The sequence below is a fragment of the Macaca mulatta genome, chromosome 15, assembly GCF_049350105.2.
Source record: "Macaca mulatta isolate MMU2019108-1 chromosome 15, T2T-MMU8v2.0, whole genome shotgun sequence".
In the NCBI taxonomy this organism is placed as follows: domain Eukaryota; kingdom Metazoa; phylum Chordata; class Mammalia; order Primates; family Cercopithecidae; genus Macaca; species Macaca mulatta.
The window spans coordinates 3,638,492-3,659,557 of NC_133420.1; the positions used below are offsets into that span (position 1 = coordinate 3,638,492).

The 21,066-nt window shown below is 47.9% G+C and overlaps 1 long non-coding RNA gene across 7 annotated transcripts in view; it reads left to right on the forward strand.

The window, feature by feature from the left end:
• Positions 1–21,066, forward strand: part of LOC144334920 (uncharacterized) — a 170,152-nt gene that overhangs the window by 69,176 nt on the left and 79,910 nt on the right. For 2 of the 7 annotated variants that reach the window (XR_013405180.1, XR_013405179.1), the window contains exon 2: positions 15,089–15,534. The exons of the other annotated variants lie outside the window; for them this stretch is intronic. This is a non-coding gene — a long non-coding RNA (uncharacterized LOC144334920). The remainder of the gene's footprint in view (positions 1–15,088; positions 15,535–21,066) is intronic. 7 annotated transcript variants of the gene reach the window in all.

Here is a 21,066-nt window from a genome sequence, read left to right on the forward strand (position 1 = left end):
ATATGGTTAAATTCAACACTGAAATTTAAAAACATGCTTTCATATTTTTCTTTAAACTGATATATCTGACATTGGTGAAGAACTAACTGGGAGTATTGGTTTATTTTTAATTTTTTGAGACAGTCTTGCTGTGTTGCCCAGGCTTGAATGCAGTAGTGTGATCTTGGCTCACTGCAGCCTCACCTCTTGGTTCACGCCATTCCCCTGCCTCAGCCTCCTGAGTAGCTGGGATTATAAGTGCCTGCCACCATGGCTGGTTCATTTTTGTATTAGTAGAGACGAGGTTTCAACATGTTGGCCAGAACTCCTGACCTCAGGTGATTCGCTCCCCTTGGTCTCTCAAAGTGCTGGGATTAGAGGCATGAGCCACCACACTCGGCCTGGGATATTCTTGATTGTAACTGTAATAGATTGCTTTAATAAAAAAGATATAGAACAACAACAACAACAACAAAACTGTCTGAAAAGTCCCGAAATTAAAGAGCTCACTTGGACAGGGATTTGGACACCAGTTGAATGGCCCAGCAAAAACCATAGTTACATGGGCCACTTGGCCTGTTAGATCCTTAGGGTTCTTGAAATCGTGGGGATATTTGCATTTCTGCCTCTGGATATCGTGTTAGTATGAATTCGGCTAGTGTTTGAGGGCCAGGCTCAGATCCGGGAAAACAAGAGCCCCTGCCCTCACGGCACTTCTCTTCCGTGTGTGTGTGTGTGTGTGTGTGTGTGTGTGTGTGTGTTAGGAAAATAGAAAGCATAAGATATTTTTTTCAATGAGCTGGGAAGATGGAAAAACAAGCTTAAGATGTTTACTTGTTCAGAAGAAGGGAAGTGCAAGGAATACTCAGCTTTGCTGCTGCTGAAGGAGGCCCCTGGCCGAGGCTGTTTGAGAGGTGGAGTTTCTCTGAGAAAGGTGGTAAGAGGCAAATAGGATGCCCCATCTGGTTTGCCAGAGATGGGGAAAGTTAGTATCCCCAAAACAACCTCAGCATTCTGGCAAAGGCTTTGGAAAACCAGCTACGGTGTGGGACCTTGTTAGCCACTGGGTAGCAGGAAAACATTGCTGGTCCTGAGGACTATACTGTTCTTCCACTGATATAAAGAACTACCTGAGGCTGGGTAATAAGGAAAAAAAGGTTTAATCGGCATACAGTTCTGTGGGTTGTACAGGCTTCTACATCTGGGGAAACTTACAATCAGGGTGGAAGGTGAAGGGGAGGCAGGTATGTCTTCATATGGCTGGAAGGGGAGACAGAGTGAAGGGGAAGGTGCCATGTACCTCCAAGCAACCAGATCTCAGGAGAACGATCATGAGGACAGCACTTGGGGGATTGTGCTAAACCATTAGAAACCACCCCCATGAGCCAATCACCTCCCACCAGGGCCCACCTCCAACACAGGGTTACAGTTCAGCATGAGATTTGGGTGGGGACACAGAGCCACACCATGTCGTGCTTCCCATTCTTCTGCACATGCTTTGCAAATGGTTCTGTCATTGGTTTTTGTTTCTGTTGATACATAATATATGTACATATTTTCAGAGTGCATGTGATATCTAGATTCATCCCTATATTGATGAAATCTGTGTACTTGGGATGTCTTTCACTTTAAATATTTTCTTTTCCTTATGCTGGTAATGTTCAAGTTATTCTCTCCTAGCTGTTTTGAAATACACAGTAGATGACCCACTGCCATCCCCCTGCTGATATATCAATAGTAGTTCTTGTGCTCCCATTAGGCTGTGTATTTGTGCCTGTTACTAGCCTCTGCCCATCCTGCTTATGAGTGGGCTCTGCTGGGCCCTGTTGACCACCTACTCTTGGTCTCCATGAGATCTGCTCTCAGCTCCTGCTTAAGAGTGAGAACATGCTCCGTTTCTTTGCTTGGCTGGTTTGTTTGACGTAATGTCCTCCAGCTCCATCCATACTGTCGCGGATGACAGGGCTCTCCGCTGTGTGGTGGAGTATTGCTCCTGTGTATGTTCAGGCCACGTTCCCTTCATCCCCTGTTGACGGGCACTCAGGTGATCCCGGACTTGGCTGCTGTGGATGGTGCTGCACTGAAGCTGAGAGCAGTCACTGGCTTTATACTCAGGGGACATGAGCCACTTTGATGTTCTCAAGCAGCCTATCCCCAAAGCCCTCCGTAAAATGCCGCATTCGTTTGTACCCACGGCTTCTTCCACTAGGATGAACAGCTGGGAAGGGGCTTTGAGTGAATGCTTGGGTTTCTGTCTTTAATTGGTACCCAGCTACACTGGCCAAGCAGGGGTCCCAGTGACCCTGGACACTACCTCACATAAGGTCCAAAGATGCAGTTAGGTTCTTTTTTTAACTTAAAAAAAAATGCTTTTGACCTGGTTAAGCTATAGCATTATCAGTTAGAGTTTTTCTATATTGGAAACGTGTATATTTTATTTTCTAAGAAGGAAAGAAATCCTCTTAAATACTCTAACCACAGATTAAATCATGTCAAGGAAAGAGGTACTATTTTGGGGGAAAATTACCCCTTCATGTCAAAGATCAAGGAGATGACTTACATTGTTTAATTGAGTTAATTATGAAATCTTAAGTGGTTTTAAGAAGATGAGCTGTGGATGCTGCAAGACATGAGACTGATACTGATTTAATGTTAGTCAGCCCTGACAGAATGTGGCTAATATTTAAAGCTTGCTCCAGTATTGCTTGATAGATTGTAAGTTAATGTAAAGATCTGTTTGACGCTTTTATTTTACAAAATATTGAGAAAAAGTTTGACAGCCAAGGAACAGCCTTCAACCAATTTCTTCCTAATTTCTATCACCAGAAAATTTTGTCCTGTTAATTCCAGAATTTACTTTTGGAAAGTTCCCGTAAGGAGAGCAGAGGTATTGGTGGTTGAATGGTGACTTGAATTTAGGTGAAGATCGTTAAATATTTCATAGGCATGTTTGTCTTGGTGGTTTTAGCAATTTTATATTAAACTTAGAACTGCGAGTCAAACCAAATGTGTTCTTTTGCTTTTGTGATACTCCTTTGTATGACTATACTGGTAAAGAATGATAAAATGTGTATAGGGTATTTTTTTCTGTGTAGATATTAGGATTTTTAGGGGAACAAATTAATCATTCTTCTAATATACACTGTGTTGTGTGTTGGGTCCTTTGTATATTAGTTGAATCACTCTAATGAGGACCACTTGAAAGTCTGTTTCTATAGCAGATCTTTTATATGTTGACTTGTGTTATGCAAAATCCTTCATCCTCTAAGAAGACTAAGCAATGGGTTGGAGGAGAGATTTAATCACCCATTAGGTCTATTCCGAATGCTCAGAATTGAATGCAAGTACTAATTATGTTTTTGAAGTGAGGTGTGTGTGTGGTGGACTCCTTTTTAGGTCATGGGAGGGAGGTAAAGCAAAGATGAGATTTGCTGATGAACATTTGTGCACATGCTAGTGGAGAAGTCATATGACTTGACTGCACCTGCGTACTCTGATTTTGGTTTCGTTAGTGTCCATAGCCACAAGCCTCAGCCGCCTCTGGGACCCACCCTGAGGGGCTGTGGTGAGGGTTATTACAGAGTTGTGTGTCTTAGCGAATGACACAAACGGCCTTGTGGGCCTACTTTGGCTTTGTTTGAACCTCTAGAATGTTAAACTAAGTTTCACATTTTGAGGATTATAAATTGTGATTCTTGTCTAAGAAGAGGTTTCTGTTGTCTCTGAAGACAGGAGCCGCAATACAGAGGGTCCCTGGCTCCCAGTGGTTACATTTGTGATTTTTTTTTTCAACCTTGTGATGGTGTGAACTAGTCACACTCAGTGCAGTGTTCGGCCCGAGATGGGCTGCCTCTGGATGAACCCGTTGTAAGTTGAAACTATGATGTCAAATGCACTTTCTATTTAGGATATTTTCAGCTTACGCTGGGTTTATTGGAACAGTTTCATCCCATGGTAAGTCAGGGAGCATATGTGCTCATAAAAGTAAAGAGGATCTCATAGATACCATGAGATATAATGTCTCTGATGTTGTAGAGATACGATGAAAACAATCAAGTGGGATTTGGAAGCCTTGGAGGGACTCACAAGGGCAGCTCCTGGAATGCAAACGTGAGCGCCACTGGCTTCTGGATGTGACATCTGTGCCTTCTGCTTAGCCCAGTGGGTTATTGGCTGCTCCTGAGGGCAGAGAGGTCCAATGTTCCTGTGTTTAGGTGTTTGAGCTGCCTTAAGAGGCTAGGTCAATTCTCACTGGTGTCTTCAGGGCTTTAGGTCCTCTGAACAAGCAAGAGGAAGGGCGACTTTGTAGAGCTTTGGAAATCTCAACGGACTTCAGGGCCATCCCCCTTGGCAGGAGAGAACCCCACTGGAGGCGAGCAGGGTGCCCTGCGTGCCTGTGCTGGACCCAGGCATGTACGGACGTTGTGAGGGCCACAGGACACAGATCGGTCTTGGTTCACAACTGGTGTCGATGGCCACGCAGCATTTCTGCCAGGTACATGAGTGCGGGGACTTGGGTTTTGGGGTGTGCGTCCTGGTTGCCTAGTTGCTTGGAAGACCCCTATTCAGACCCCAGCCTGAGTCACCGTGACAGGCCTCCCGCTTCACATGCCACACGGAAGCCCTGGCATCGGTCACTGACGCCCACCAGCTGTCAGATGTGCGTGTGTATCTTCCCTGGTCTCGTGATGGGTCTTGTTTTGAGGTTATAGTAAACGTTCTTTACGAGGGGTTTTGGATTTTTTATGTTGTTTGCAAGGAGGCAGCAGGGAGTGCTTGAGCAGTGAGATCCCCTTCCCAACCAATGCAATTTCAGATCACAGCAGGTAATTAGGGCAGCTGAGCTGTGGGATCACCTTTCCAACCAATGAGAATTCGGATCACAGCAGGTAATTACGGCAGAGGGGCGGGTGGCAGAACCCTGAACTGTGGCTGTTTCTGGTGTCTTGCCCCGCGGACAGAGCGTGCTGGGGCCTCCGTGGTCCTCTGTGGGGTGGGTGGAGCACATGAGCTGGGTGCTGCTGGGCTGTGGCTGGCTCCCCGGCCCGGGGTTTATGCAGGACTGGTTCTTAAGACAACTTGGAACCCAGAAAGCAGCACGAGGAGAACGAATTTGTGCGTTTCGGGATCCTTGGTGCTTCCCAGTCTCAGATGATGTGCAGGCTCTGAGGGGTCTCGCCAGGAAGACTTGCACAGTCGGCCCCCAGGGTGGAGTGGGGCTGCAGCAGGTCTTGCAGGAGCTGGAAGTGGGGGTGAGTGTCTCGCAAGCGGGACCTTTCAAATGGGCCCAGCAGGATGCATCCGTTGAAATGGTGCCACCTAAAGCAGGGCTGCGGCCAGCAGGGCCTGAAAGGCTACAGCGGGCTCTGTTTCTGCTCTCTCTTGAAAGAGTTTCTGCATGGTTTTCCTTGGTTTTTGTCTGTTTGGAGGACGCTTCCCCCTTTCTTGGGCTTACCTAGCCTTCTGAGCTTCCTTGTTGAGTATGACAAAGCCCTGAGAAGGCATTTTTATCGCATAATTATGTTATCCTGGTGGCTGGATAAATGACCTGCAAATGTGGGTGACTCAGTAGCTCTGAGTGTGTTCAATATGCAAGTCAGAGGTGGGAATGAAATGTTCAGGCAGGCATCAGAGGATCTGTTCTCTGCTTCACACTGGGGCCCTGGTTTGCTGACAGTCTTCACACTTGATCCAAAATGGGGATAATGAAGTCTCACGGATTCGGCTTCAGCTAAGAGCTGCCTCCAGTACAGTCTTGTGTGAGTAACAGTATATAGGTTTGGTGCAAAGGGCAGGCGTCAGTTGCTCTTATTTGTGGTGGTGCTTATGGTGGCTTTTCCGTAAGGAATGTGGACTTTATTAGCTTTGGCAAGGGAATCCTGAGTGATAAATTGGAAGAATGTTTCAGGAAATTCTGGAACCTGCAGTGAATCTGGAATCTGTATGAAATTGAGATTTGGATTCTCACAATTTCCTAATGCTACCCTGAAACCCAGCAGTGGACATAGTCGTAGAGCTTCAGTTGCGCTGCCCCAGTTCCACATTTTAAAAGGAACACGTTGCTTTCATCTAGAATGTTCTGAGCTCTGAGTGCTGCCGGCAGAGTGACCAGCTCTCTGCATCAGAGGGGAAGCCAGGGCTGCGTTCACGGTGTCGCGGCAGCCGGGAACTGACCCTGGACCTCAGGCACGTGTGATGCTGACCATTTTCTGTAAACTCCAAGGGTGTAGTGGTCTCCTTGGCGCTTTACAGTCTTCTGAAGCTTTTGATGTGTCTGCACTTTATAGATTTTTCAGAAGTAGACAGCTTTTTGCCATACCCTTGGGCTGAGTTTCGTCAGAGGCTGGTGTGTGGGAAGCACCACATCCACATTCTGACAGGGAAGACTCTGGTGCCCAACTGAGGTCAGAGTGGAAATTTGTTTTTCCTTCCCTCCAGTCTGGTCCAGCTGCTCCCTGCTTGGCTAGAAGAAAATCATGCTTATCCAAGTCGTAGGCAAACCCCCGAAGTCATACATTTGTCTTTTTTCTTTAATATGCCCCTTTAGTTTATATGGGACGATAGATAGAGAAGTGTCTTTTAGGGGAAAAATAATTTCTTTAATTACAAAGAACTTTTTGGATAAAAACTGCAATCAGGAGGCTATTTTGTAATAAGATCTAGTTAAATACTACAGTGGAAAGCTCCTTATATTTTATCTTAAACTTGGGCCTGGTGTGCATGGCCGCACGCTCGTACTCATGACGCCACGCTCAGCTGTGAACTACCGGCACAGTACATACTTTCTGGTTGCTTTTTTGAAAGTCTTATTGCTTGGCCTCTCCGACTCAAATGTTGAGTTACGTTGATTCTGTTCAGAATGTTCATCCCTCCGTCTAGGGTCCTGTCGTCCATCTCAGAGGAGGAGACCTGAGGATGAAATAGAGGCCAGAGGGCTGTGGGGCTGAGGGCGAGGGTGGAGCATGGGGCCGGAGGGGCATGGGGCCAAGGGTGGGGCAGCGGCCTGAGGGGTGCAGGGCTGAGGCCGGGGCAGTGGTAGGAGGGGTGTGGGGCTGTGAGCCAAGCTCCATGGTGGCCTCTATGAATTGGGAGACTCCAGGCAGGAATACAAGCTACTGACCCCTTGACTTCAGCCCTGGGACCCCTGACTTCCAGGGCTGAGAGGAGGTTTGCATTTGTGGTAATTTGTTGCAGCAGCAATAGGAAGTTAATGCATTGTATCTGTTCTTCACCTCCAAACCTTTGAAAAGTAACCCTGTTGTATCGGCCTTTTGTGTGCCCTAAATTCTAATGAGATGGTTTGTAGGAAATAATGGACACAAACGATGACAGAACACAAAGTTGGACAGAAGCAGTGTCTTCTGTGGTTCTGTAGTTTGGGTCTATGAAGTTAGATTTCGGTCAAAGAGTGTGTGGTCTTGTTCAGCGTATACCTGGAGTACTTGTTCAGAGCTCCTGGGGGAGTGGTCTTTAACACTGTTAGGATTAAAACTCAAAGCACATTAGGGCCAGATTTCCTGAGTCAGTGTTAGGAGACCTTTGAATAAGAGTTGGCGTGTAGAATCTGCCCACTTTACTAGTATGAAGCAGCAAAGTCTTTTTTTTTTTTTTGAAATGGAGTCTCGTTCTGTCTCCCAGACTGGAGTACAGTGGCGCGGCCTAGGCTCACTACAACCTCCACTGCCTGTGCTCAAGTGAGTCTCCTGCTTCAGCCTCCAAATTGCATGATTTATTTTCCTGTTTTATATACTTAGTATGTGAAAGCTCTGCAAACTTTATTAATACAAATGACATGCCAAAACTTATGAGAATCCAGCATTTTCCCATGCAAATTAGTAGTGATGTGGAATTCCTGGGCTGGTTTGGTTTTGTAAGACATGGGATGGATTCTTTGCCTAATTTCTGTGGAACTAACAATTGTTAATCACCCAGCACTCTTACCTCCCCCAACAGCTCAGGTGAGGGGGTTGTTACCCCCACTGTCGTGATGAGAGGCAGGAGACTGAGGCTTAGATGAGCAGGTGACACATTACTGTCCAGCTCCACCCACCCTGTAGTTTCCTGCCATGGCTCAGCTATCTTCCTGCAAGAAAGGAGAGACACCCTGGTGCTGGGTAGAATTCCTTGTGAACCCCTTTGCATCCTCCAGGGAGTTCTTGTTACGGTGGTGGCCCATGTGGGGAGGCCTCTGGCCCACTGAGAAAGTGACTCAAGTTGTAACATTACTGTCTCTCTGTCGGGCTGCTGTCGATTGGGTGATTTGTAAAGAGACATTTATTGCTCACAGCTCTGGAAGCTGGAAAGTCCAAGGTCAAGGCACCTGCACATCTGGTGTCCCAGGGCCTGTGGCTTACAGACGGCAGCATCTCACCGGGTCTTGCGTGGCAGCAGGCCTCTCGTCGGGACTCACATGGTGGAGGAACAGGAGGGCTCCTCCAGGCCTCCCAACAAGGACACCAACCCCAGTCCTGAGAGCAGGACCTCCCAAAGACCCCACCTCTTAATGTATCCCTTCGGAGATGGTTTCAGCATGAGGTTTTGGGGACATTCAGGCCAAAGCCATTGCTCTGCTGTGGTGTTAGGGCTGCATGGCGTCATTACTGCAGCAGAGCCACAGCCTTCTCATCTGCATTTGCTGCAGGAGGAAGACGCAGGTGCCTGTGCAAGTTGGGGTTCAGTGCAAGAAGTCGAGACCCTCTAGGAATCTTAGCAGGAGGAACTTAAGGCTTTGAGAACTGATACCTTAGGACTGTAGTTTTCTTCAGACTGTAAAAACCTTGGTGTGTGATAATACTGAACATTGCCTGAGCCCTGTGATCCTGTAAAACAGTGGTGGTTAAGACATTCCCCCTCCCCACAACGGCGCCCCCACTTTTACTGCAAGAAGCCCCTTCCCATGTGGCTTAGGCTGCCTGGGGATGACCATTTACCGAGGACAAGGCCAGACACAGGCCTTCAAACCCCCCTTCTCAGCCTTATAAGTGATTAGCTAAACTGCCTGTTCCCACTAATCTATCACCTCCCACCTTGAAATGGTTCTTCGTGGTGCAGTTGTGCCTAGGCGGGTGGACTTGTCTTTGACTGTTGCCTTCCACAGAGGACGGTTAGGGTGGGCAGGAAAGAATTCTCTGCTACAGGTCTGCATTCCAGGCTGTTTCCAGAAGTGGGAATTCTGGTGCCCTGGAGTGTGGGAATGGATTTCTAGTGTCCCAGCTTCGGGTGGAGTTGAAATTGAGTGAGGCAACCCACCACAGTCATCTGGAGCCAGGAACTAGAGCCATTTTTAAAGTGGCAGTTTCTCCATAAGATTACCCAAAAAATGCGCTCAGCACGTTTCTTTCTTTCTCATATGCATTTGGCCATCTAAAATGGGAATGGTTTTTTGAAGCATGGATGTAGTTTTAAATTTTGAGTATTGTAAACCTTAATGTAGCTTCTTAAAATGTTTGCCTGAGTATCTGGAGATTTACTAAACCTTTGGAGTGGTAATAATGAGTTGATCTATACGACTTTACTTTCATTGCATCATAGAAAGCACTCTAATTAAAACCTCTGCAGTTGGGCCAGCAGGCGATTGGCCAAAATAAATTCTGCTTTTTGGGTTTCTTTAAACAAACAAGGGAGTAGAGTGTAGGCTGAAGTGGCAAATTCATTTCAGAGCACGCCGGAGCCCTCAGTGATTGAGCAGCCTTCTCAGGTGAACATGTATCGAGCCGTGAGTCTTGGCAAGCCTGGCTACTGATGTGTGCACGTGACACCACAGAGCCACACCTAGGAAGATGTGGTTTCTGTAACAAGCTTTGGAAAACCGAAGTTCAACTTAATTATCCAACTTTGTTACAGAAAAAGCTTAGACCAGATGGCCAAAGACCTGATTGTTTCATGGTTGAGACATGGTTATAAAATTGCCCTTACTTGGTGCCAATCAGTGTTGGTCCACAGTGATACTCCTCCAACGTCACTGAATAGTTTGGAGACTGATATGAGACTGTGAAAATCTCCTTAAGGTGAAAAGGGCTCTGGGGCACCCGGGAATATCCGCACACCCGTGGCCATTCCCCTATAAGGTGGAAAGGACGGCTGGGTCACGCGGGAGCATCCGCACACCCGTGGCCGTCCTCTTTAAGATGGAAAGGGCTGGCCGGGCGCGGTAGCTCAAGCCTGTAATCCCAGCACTTTGGGAGGCCGAGACGGGCGGATCACGAGGTCAGGAGATCGAGACCATCCTGGTTAACATGGTGAAACCCCGTCTCTACTAAAAAAAAAAAAAAAAAAAAAAAAAAAAAAAAAAAAAAAAAAATACAAAAAACTAGCCGGGCGAGGAGGCGGACGCCTGTAGTCCCAGCTACTCGGGAGGCTGAGGCAGGAGAATGGCGTGAACCCGAGAGGAGGAGCTTGCAGTGAGCTGAGATCCGGCCACTGCACTCCAGCCTGGGTGACAGCGCGAGACTCCGTCTCAAAAAAAAAAAAAAAAAAAATAGATGGAAAGGGCTGCTGGGGTGCCCCGCAATATCTGCACACCCTCAGCCATTGTGGTTGTCCCCCTTTCTGCTCAGTCACCTCTGTGTTCCCGCATTCAGGCTTTAGGACACTCATGAACAGCTCGTCCCCTGGGCTGGTGAGGAAGGAGTGGGAGGTTGTTCTGAGGTTCTGTCACTGTCTGCCCTGTCATGAGCGGGGCAAGGCAGTGGCAGTGACCCTGGAGGATTCTGGTCAGTGAGGGCTCTGGCAGGAAGTGCTGAGGCTTGAGGTGGCTCTGCCAGTCGTAACCCAATGTCTTCCCTCTTATTTCCACGATTCCTTCTAGTTCTGCACATTGCACTGCAGAGTCTCTGTGTGTCTATAAATACACATGAGTTACGATACAGGTGTCTCTTTCCCCTCTGTCTGGGGCTGGGCCCAGGGAGTGAAGTGCAAGACCCCCTTACTGCTGGATGCCCACCAGCACGAGGCACTGCCTGCCCTGCTAATGAATGCCTACAGCAAGTCCTGGAAGCCTCCTTCTGAGCACCTGGCCTGTTAACGGTGTATAGTCCCACCCTGAGCAGAGACTGGGGGGGCGGCGGCAGCACTGCCCCCATGGTGCATCCTTGGTGCATGGAGGAAAGTGTGTTCATGCTTAAAACACAGCCCATCCTCTCAAAAGCAGGGTGACAACCACATTTACTTCTGGAATCTTAAAAAAGGGCCCTTCTCTTTGAGAGAAGAACGTGCCATGTATGTGTGTACCTCCTTTGTTGTTTTTGAGACAGTTTCCCTCTGTCACCCAGGCTGGAGTGCGTGGTGCGATCTCACTGCAAGCTCCGCCTCCCGGGTTCATGCCATTCTCCAGCCTCAGCCTCCCGAGTAGCTGGGACTACAGGCACCCTACACCACGCCTGACTAATTGTTTGTATTTTTAGTAGAGACGGGGTTTCACCGTGTTAGCCAGGATGGTCTCGGTTTCCTGACCTCGTGATCTGCCCACCTCGGCCTCCCAAAGTGCTGAGATTATAGGTGTGAGCCACCGCGCCGGGCCGTATGTGTGTACCTCTTTACAAGTCTTGCCCAACCTTTGCATTGAAAAATTATGGAAAAACTTAAGGATGTAACTGACAAGAACTTTATAGGTTTCTCCAAGTAAAAATTTGGAAAAGTTAAGTGAACCCATAATGTGTTTTATTTCTATGAGTCCCACACTTGGATTTTTAAATGTGGGCAAAACATCTATATGTTCTTCAGCCTGATTTCCGTGGAATCGTGAATGAAACGTGCTGAAGTTGTCGTGCGGATTTTGTTATGTGGCGGTGACAAGTGGGGCTGGTCATTAAACAACTGGAGGGATCCCTGTCCTTTCTATGCTTCTTTTGGACACTAGGCACGTGCTTGGGTGTTTTCTGTGTGTGTGGACAAGATGAGAACAGAATTTCCAGATTCACACGGTGGTATCTTCTCCCTTTTCTGTTAAAACGTGTCTTCTGCTGCTTCTACATAGACCAAGTGTTTCTTTCTCTTGCCTGTCTACATAAACGCTGTTTAACAAAAACCGTATTGTAGACATGTGAAGCTGAATTCCGCATGATCAAGCAGATAGAGATGACTGAGGATACTGTTTTGGGGAAGGAAGGTTTAAAATGATTTTTAGCTTTTTCCCTGAAATAGGGAATACTTTTAACTTTTTCCTTGAGATAGGGAATAATGAAATGGGAAAATAATTAAATTTTCCCATGTAATTGTTAGATTATATTTAATTATTAGATTATTCATGTATTGCAAGGGAAAAAGGAACTAGATCACCCCATGTACCCAACTGAAAATTTAAAGGGTATGGGCGAATTCATTTGAACTCCTTTAATTTGTTTTTGTTTGTTTGTTTTTGACAGTCTCACTCTGTTTCTCAGGCTGGGTGCAGTAGTACAATGACAGCTCACTGCAACCCCAACGTTCTAGGCTCAAGTGATTCTCCTGCCTCAGCCTCCCCAACTGCTGGGATTTACAGGCGTTAACCACCACACACAGCTTATCACCTCTTGGAGACTAGCTTTGAGTTTGGGCATTCACTGAACTATATTTTGGTTAATTCTCAAAGTTTGTCACTGTTTATCTTTAATTTGCTGAAAATCTACATGTATTGTAAAATGCGTTACATTTCCTTAGCATTCACGGATTCCCTGTTAGTGGGGCAGAGACACAGAAGGGCAGAAGGCGTTCGGACATCATCAGGGTTGCAGTTGAGTGCTTGCCCCGAACACACTGGAGCTCTGGGCTCTGTGGCCCCACGGGGGTCCTCTGTCCACCGAGGGGGCCGGGTTACCTGGAAGGTCCCTCCAGCCTCTGCAATTTTGCCCTTTTCAGGTTAACATCTCATCGTTGTCCTGGACAGCACTGCCTTTCGTTCACTGATCCACGAGTGAACAGCTGGTCAGTGGCCAGTGCTGCTTCCTTCAGCTGGGAGGTGGTGATGTGATAACACTTCCGTGGAATTTGGTTCTTGGTATATTAAGGGTTCAGTTGTATGTTTATTTTTAATCTGCACCTCTGAATTGGTCTTTTGATTGCAAAGAGATTGCTTACTGGATTTGTTTCTGAATATTTGGTGGATAACAGGAGAACCTTGCTTATCTCTGTGTTCATTTAATGTGTTTTTGCCAGGCATTTATATGGGTGTGTTAGCCCTTAGCCCACTTTCTGTGTGTGGTGGAGTCATTGAAATCATTTATGTGAAGTCTCTCTTCTATTAAGGCCAGAGGACGTGGGGTGGTGTCTCCCTAAACTAGGGGGAAATGGCATTGTTCTGCCCTCCTCCCTGGGAACGCTGGTGTTTCCAGGTCTCTGAACTTGGCTCCCACACTGGGAGAGTGGCTGTGGCTTCTGGAGCCCGTTTTGTGCGGGACTGACTCCTTCACTTGCTTTATTCCCCATCGTCTTTGCTGCTTTATGACGCAGGGATGAGGGAGTTGGGCCCGGGGGCCTTGCCTGTGCCTGAAGGGCCCGATGCAGGAAACTCCTGGTGGGAAGGATGTTCCTTGAGGGCAGCTTTTGGAGTGTTTTCCTACTTTTAACTGAGAAGCAGCTATTCACATGGTTCTATTCTGCTGGTGTGTTTCAAAATAATTGGTGTAGAGTTGTGAAGATGTCCGAGACACCCATGATCCACTCCGGGCAAGTGCCGGGCATTGTGCTCAGATGCCTTCAGACCACATTCATATGCCAAAGATTCTTGCTTGGTTATTCTCAAACTTATGAGAATCTAAAACGCGAGCCACGGTATGGATTTTCTCTTGAGCCCCCATGACTTTGCCTTGTATTTTGGGCATGAATGACTTCATCAAGGGGAAAGAATTTGAGGAAGGAGCCTCTGAGGCTAGGAAGGGGTGGGAAGGGGCGGTGGGAAGAGAAGGGAAAAGGAGCTGTAGAGAGAAGAGCCAGACTGGGGCTGGGGCATCTCCCCATGATGCTCCCCTACCCCTGGCGCGAGGCCCCAGGGACTGACTGATTTTCCCACAGGAAATGTGTATGATTGCGTGTCTGTTTTGTGGGCTGGCCATTTGGATTGAGGGAATGTCTGTGTTGTGATTCCTTATTGATTCAAAGGTTGGAAAGGTTTGTGCTCAATACAGGGGTCTCTTGGTGCGATGGGAAAATGTGATCGCAGCCGCCTTCAGGGTGGGGAGAGCCCTTGAGGCCCTCAGTGGTGGCCGGTGTCGTCCTTCACCTCCCTGGGTCAGCTGCCCTCAGGGTGGGAAGGGAGGTCCTCGGTGGTGGCCGCTGCTGGCCTTCGCCTCCCTGGGTGAGGGCTGCTCCATCCCCGGCTCTCCGACTCCTTGCCTGCACCTTCCTCATTGGAAGCCGTGATCCATCAACTTTGTCCACGCGTGTCCTGCAGACTAGTGCTGACTGCAGGTTCAGCAGTGGTCAGAGGAGGCCAGAGGAGGCCCTCGTGATGCGAAGCTAAACGTTTAATGATGGCGCTGCTGAGTGCATGAGTCGCGTCAGGCCAAGAGTCTGGGTAGGAGGGAACCGCGGGGTGGAGGGAAGACTGGACAGATGGGTGCTTTCCTCGGCCCCCGGGAGCATGGCCAGGTCCACGCTCAGACCTCCTGGTTTCTCCCATATTTCCATAAATAGCAAGGGAAGGACTCGGGGCACCCAGGGACCTCAGGGGTATAAGCTGTGTCCTCATGTGGCCCTAGCTGTGGCCAGTGACGTTATTCTCTTTAACCTTAGGCTTATTTTGTATAAAAACACAAAGGGACAGAAGTAGTTCAAGGGCCTCTAAAGACTTATGTAATTGTTAATAGGCCTACTTTTATGATTTCTTATGTATTAAGAGCAAATCATGAAACAAACTCATTTCTGTTTGAAGAAATCTTTACTGCTCTCATTTTTGTGGCAAGCAACATTGATTCTTTGCTCAGTGAGCGTTAGTGCCCTCCTGCCCAGTGCTGCTGCCTGGCGTGTCGTCGCACGCACCTCTGTCCATTGGTCTCCGTTCACCTTTCCACCTAGAATTGTAGGAGGGGCGCTGGGATCTTAGGGCTAGAAAGAAACTCTGAAGACCACTTTCAGGGGCGGCTTTTAGTCAGGGATCTCCAGAGAGACAGCCAGCTGGGTGTGCGTGTGTCTCCAGGGCGAGGCTTGCTGCAGGGGCTACAGAGTCCAGGAAGCCACAGGACCCACAGCCTGCAAGCTAGAGTCCTGGGATGGTGTGGCTTGAAGACTTGAGAAGCGGAGGGTGCAGATCCCACCCGGGTCTGAGGAGCTGAAACCCAGGAGCACGGGCTGCAGAAGACGGATGTCACTGGCCCATCAGCCAGACAGGTGGAGTGAACCCAGTTTTCCCCGCCTTGCTGTTTTACTCGGGCCCTGGGTGGATAGGGTGGTGCCCCCCACACCGGCGAGGATGGGTCTCCACTCAGTCCAGAGGCAAACATGCATCTCACACAGAAATAATGCAGAACCAGCCATCTGGGCACCCCGGGCACGCTCAAGTCGATGCATAAAACCAATGCCGCGCGTGGCCCTGACGTCTGCGTGTTCGCATCACTCCACGCACGTTGCTCGGTCATCGCCTCGGTGAGTTTGTAAGTTCGTTGTGTGGTTCTGGGGGCCTTTGTCCCAGGTGGTGGTGGTGGTGGTGGTGGTGGTGACGACAGGCTCCCCACCGCCCAGCTCAGGTACGGAAGGGTGATGCCACCAACCGCTCCTTATTTCTCAGACACTTGAGCGGGTGCTCTGTGCAGCCAGTTCCACCTGCAGCAGCATCTGTTCCCTATGCCGATTCCATTTGGAGTGTGTGCCTCCCTTCTGTTGAGGGTGCAGCCTTCTTTCAGGGAAGAACTGTGTCCTGTTCGCCTATGTCTCCTGTGGTGTATCTCATGGCTGAATAAGTAGCTATAGGATACCTCGGTGGCTGAACGATAGGTTCATTGAAAGGAAAACTTTATACTTTTTTTTTCTTTTTGGGACGGAGTTTCATACTCAACGCCCAGGCTGAAGTGCAATGGCATGATCTTGGCTCATTGCAAACTCTCCCTCCCGGGTTCAAGTGATTCTCTTCCCTCAGCCTCCCAAGTAACTGGGGTTACAGGCGTCTGCCACCATGCCTGGCTAATTTTCGTATTTTCATTAGAGACAGGGTTTCACCATGTTGGCCAGGCTGGTCTTAAACTCTTGATCTCAGGTGATGCACCCACCTCGGCCACCCAAAGTGCTGGGATTACGGCCATGAGCCCCTGCACCCAGGAACTTAATACCGTTTTTTTTTTTCCTTTAAATCATAATGGGCTTGTTAAATGCTTACGTTAATGTTTATTTTTAAAAATGTTATCTGTGACCTTTCAGCTTTTCATAGCACTTCTCGTGTGAGTATTTAAAAAAGGCCCTTTAGTCGTGGGGGAGAAGGAGGTTATCCCTTTCAGCAGAGGGAGGTGGAAGAACAGGCCCTGGTGGGTCTGAGCACAGGCAGTCACCCCAGCCTTGGTGCATGCTTAGGTCTGTTCTCCGTTCACCGTAGCCGCGTCAACTCTCATTGTCAGCTTAAAAATAAGCTTTTTCCTCTTTCTAATCAGAACAGTTAGTTTGTTAACCGTCACATTAAGGTATCGAGAATGATGGCTTTCAGGCCTCAGATATGACACAAGTAATAAATGCAGCTGACCCTGAACAACGTGGGTTTTGAGCTTCGAAGGATCACTTATGTTAATTTTTTTTCCAACCAAACCCTTACTGAAAAAACCTGGCTTTGTGGAGGGCCGACGTTTCCTACATGTGCTTCCATAGGGTGGCCGTGGGGTCCTGTGGATACGTAGATTTGGGTAAACTCGGGGGGTGTTCTGGAATCAATGTCCCTGTGTATACAGAGGGACAATTGCAGCTTTTTAGAAGTTTGTGTCCTGCCTTGTCCTAAAAAGGTTCCAAGGTGGACGCAAAATTATTTCATTCCTTTGGTTTTCTTGGTGGGATATTGATGTTTATTCTTCAGTGTCTAAAATCCTGTGTGAACAGAGTTACTGCTTCAGGAACAAAGCCAGTCTGGAAACACATATTGAGATATCCACCTTTTCTTCATGGTTTCACAAAAGGCCATGATGATATTTTATTCAGTTGAACCGTAGGAAACTGCCAATATTTGCTGGTTTTGGCCTACAAAATGGCAAGTTCGTACGATATTAAAAACAAAGGCTTCCTGGATGGGGAAAATAGGAATCGGTAAGAACCTGAAGTTCTCTGTCATGGCCTCTGAGTCACAGGTAAATAAACCTGCGTGAGGGGGAGTTGACTGTACAGTATTTTCCTTCTGTTTTGAGACTGTCAGAAAAAGGTCAGTTCCATTGCGTTGGGTCCCTTTGCCTCACCTTTGCTGCATAGGGGACTTGCCATTATACCTCTTGTTCCCAGTGCCCAGGAGGCTGATGCCACATAGAAGACCTGCAGGTCGGTGGATGTGAAACAGGCATCGGACACGCTGTGCACCTTGGGACGCATCTGAGAAGTGCGTGCTTGCGGCAGATCTGAGGGGAGGGCGTGTTCCAACTCCTCTCCCTTCTCTGGCTTTGCAGGCCTTTGAAGTTGGTCCTGGAAAATGAAATTAGTTAATACTGATTTAAGCTCCAGGTCAAAGTCTGGGGGCCGAAGAGACCCGCCCTTCACTAGGGGTGTGAAGCATTGGGTCTTCCCATCAGGAGGCAGCAGGGACTCGAGAAAGCCCCACATGCCCTCCAGTTCCCTTATGTTGAAAGGTTTTGTACTCGGCCATGCCGGGTCATTTTGGGAGGTGAGCAGGGGATTCACATGGGGGTGTGCAGTATTCTTAGGTGTCAGGTGCGAGAGTTGAATTTGTAGAAGCTGTGCAGATAGGAAAGGGCCTGGCAGGGAGTGCTGTTTACACGGAGCCGATTTAACGCGAGGTCTGTGCTCTGCCTGGGTCCGTGTCTGACCGGTGTCTCCCAGTCTGCAACAGGACGTTCACGTGACTTGGCGTCATCGTCCCACTCTGTGTAGATGTCTGAGGATCTGTGCGCAGCTGCTCTGTGAGAATGCGTTGTGATAATGAACTGAGAAACAGTGAACAAACCCTGAATTGGTTAGCACTGGTTCCACGCCCACTTCTGCCGTGGTTGGAGTCATTCATAATAAAGTGTGCTGGACTCCTATGCAGAGCTCTGAATTTCAGAGGCCCTTTAACTCGGCAGCTAACCAGCTGCTTCCTTCAGAAGACATTTGAGTCCCCTTTACCTGCCAGGGTGACCCTGGGAGTTTGAAGATGAGTGAGACAAGCCCTCTGTGTCTTGTGGATTTTACTGTCCAGAGGGGAGACAGATGTGGATGGTGAAGGAGGCCCTATCAGAGGTCAGCGCACGTCAGTTTTGTTTCTTCAGCACTTGCTATGTTCAGGCGTTGCCCCGGGCCATGTGCAGAGCATCTGGGGACCCTGCCCATGGCATCCCAGGCACAGCTAGCATCTGCGCCATCTTCATACTTGGCCTGAGTTTTGGGGAAGTACCGAGGATGGCTTCTGCCTTTGCTGGAGAGAGTTGGAAGTCAGGGCAGCCCTCCACAAGGAGTTGATCGCCAGCTGATTCCTCAAGAAAGAGAGGTGGTCCCCACATGGGCAGAGCAGGGCAGCATGCACAGACCTGGGTGTGGGGTCTGGGGCATGTGCATCTGAGTGGGGTCTGCTGGGAGACAGCAAGGGCGAGGTGTGAAGGCAGTTGGAATTTACAGGATAAATTATCACTAAGGCGATGCTGGGAAAACATAAAATTGGGACTCTCTGGGGTAAACGTGGACTTAGGGTGACCCTGGGCGTGGGTGTTTTCAGGCTCTGAAGGCAGAGATTTAGAAAATTGGGGCAGAGCTGAGCCCCAGACGAGGATGAAGACCACCCTTGGGATGTTAAATGAGACAGGGGTGGAAACCCAGTGAATGTCATGGGGGGGTCAGTCCAGCAGGAAGGCAGCAGAGGAGACCGGTGTCCTCAAAGGCCCCTTGGGCCTGTCTCTGAAAGTGCTGGGATGACAGGCATGAGCCACTGCTCCCTGCTGATACTTTTAAAATTTCTAAGCTACTCTCTCTCATACCCACTCCCGTATTTTTTTTTTTTTAAGACCAGGTTTATGGCTATATTTTTTCCAAGGGAATCAAAAAGTTTGAAGTACAAATAACACCGTGTTTAAAAATCAAAAATGCCAATTTGCATAGAAGTTTCCAAATACCCAGTTGGTTTGAGCCTTGCATTGCAGTGTCACTACCTGCTCTTAAATTTCTACACGATGTATAGATAGCGAGGCAGGGACGGCTCGTACATCTTCAGGTTTCGATTCTACTAACTTGGGCTATATTTTCATTTATTTTGGCATACCTGTGGGTGTGGCAAGCAATGCCAGGGTATTTATTTTGAATCTTGTCCAATAACAGCTGGGAAGATTTTCACATTTTTAGAATTTTCATAGTAATAGTTATAATTGACAAAGAATTTTAAATTGTGTAGTCATTATTTTGCTTTTTTTCTAGATGTGCCCCGAAACAGGGTTGCTAACTATCATTCTACATCAGAGGATTCAGAACAGTACCCTTTTGGAGCAGATGCCTGTAATCGAGGAATTCTGCCTAGTCAGTTCACTTTAAGCGTGTTTAAAAGGTTTTCTTTATCCTAGTTGGCACCTGTGGCTATAGTTGGTTTTCATTGCTGAGGAATATTCCACGATGGAAGCCGTAATTCATCTGTTTTTCATATTGGTGGACATTTGGATTGTTTTGGGAGGGTGTGTATGTCTATTCAGCCTTCATTTTTTCAGGATTTTTTTGTAGACGATAATGTAACAGTGTAACATCCTCTGCTAGGGAACCAACACGAACCCTGATTACAGCCACACTGACTCTCACACAGACTCTCAGGCCTTGTTACCAACACACAGAACCATTTTCTTAAGTTGAAACACAGTAGCAGAACCTGAAGCCATGTGAACGGTTCCTCCAATCCTACACTTGGAATTCACTTTTTATTACTATGTCTGCTAATTAGGAAGCATATCAATTATACAGAAATCTGAGAATGTAAAATTATACGTTTATAACAGAAAAAACCTTATTTAATAGCCCAGAACACATGGCTATGTTTTTCCCTCATGCCCCACCACTGTTTTCTTTGCTTGAAATGGGAAATGACACTTGAATGCGGTTTTCTAGCGACTGTTAGCCTGGCATAGTTCTTCAGAGACAGAGGATGTAAAGCACATGGAGAATTTCTGTTTGTGGAATGTGATTTCCCGGTCGCCTCATTCAGGTTACCACCGCCTTCCCCTCTGGCCGCCTGCACCGTGGGATGTCTGAGAAGGTCCCTGTTTCATCCTCTGGAAATTCTGAAAAGGAATGAGAGGAGGGCGTGCAGGGTGTGGTGCATTTGTGTTGGTCCTTCCAGCTTTTATTTGGAGTCTCGGCTACCTTGGTGGTTCCTGCCTTTATGTCCCTAGGTCGTGGCTTCGTCCTTGTGTCTAACTCACAGGCATACAGATGGAAAGGGAAGTTGTATTCAGCCAACAGCTGGATCTTATTCTCAAGGCTCAAATCGACTGGGTATTTGGAGACTTCTGTGCAAGTGGACATTTTTGGTTTTTAAACATGGTGTCTTATTTGTACTTCAAATGGGAAACTGGTTCTCTTGGAAAAAATATAGGCATAAAGCTGGTTCTTTAAAAAAAAAAAAAAAAAAAAAAGGGAGTGGGTGTGAGAGAGTGGCTTAGAAATTACACCAGTAATGGTCGGGAGTGGTGGCTTATGCCTGTAATTCCAGCACTTTGAGAGGAGGAGGCAGGTGGATCCCCTGAGGTTAGGAGTTCCAGACCAGCCTGGTCAACATGGTGAAACCCCATCTGTACTGAAAAGATGAAAATTAGCCGGGCATGGTGGCAGGCACCTGTAATCCCAGCTACTTGGGAGGCTGAGGCAGGAGAATCACTTGTACCCGGGAGGCAGAGGTTGCAGTGAGCCGAGATCGCACCACTGCACTCCACCCTGGGCGACAGAGCAGAAACTCCATCTCAAAATAGAAAAACACAAAAAACAAAACAAAAACCCAGTAATGAAAACCTGATTGCATCATCTGTG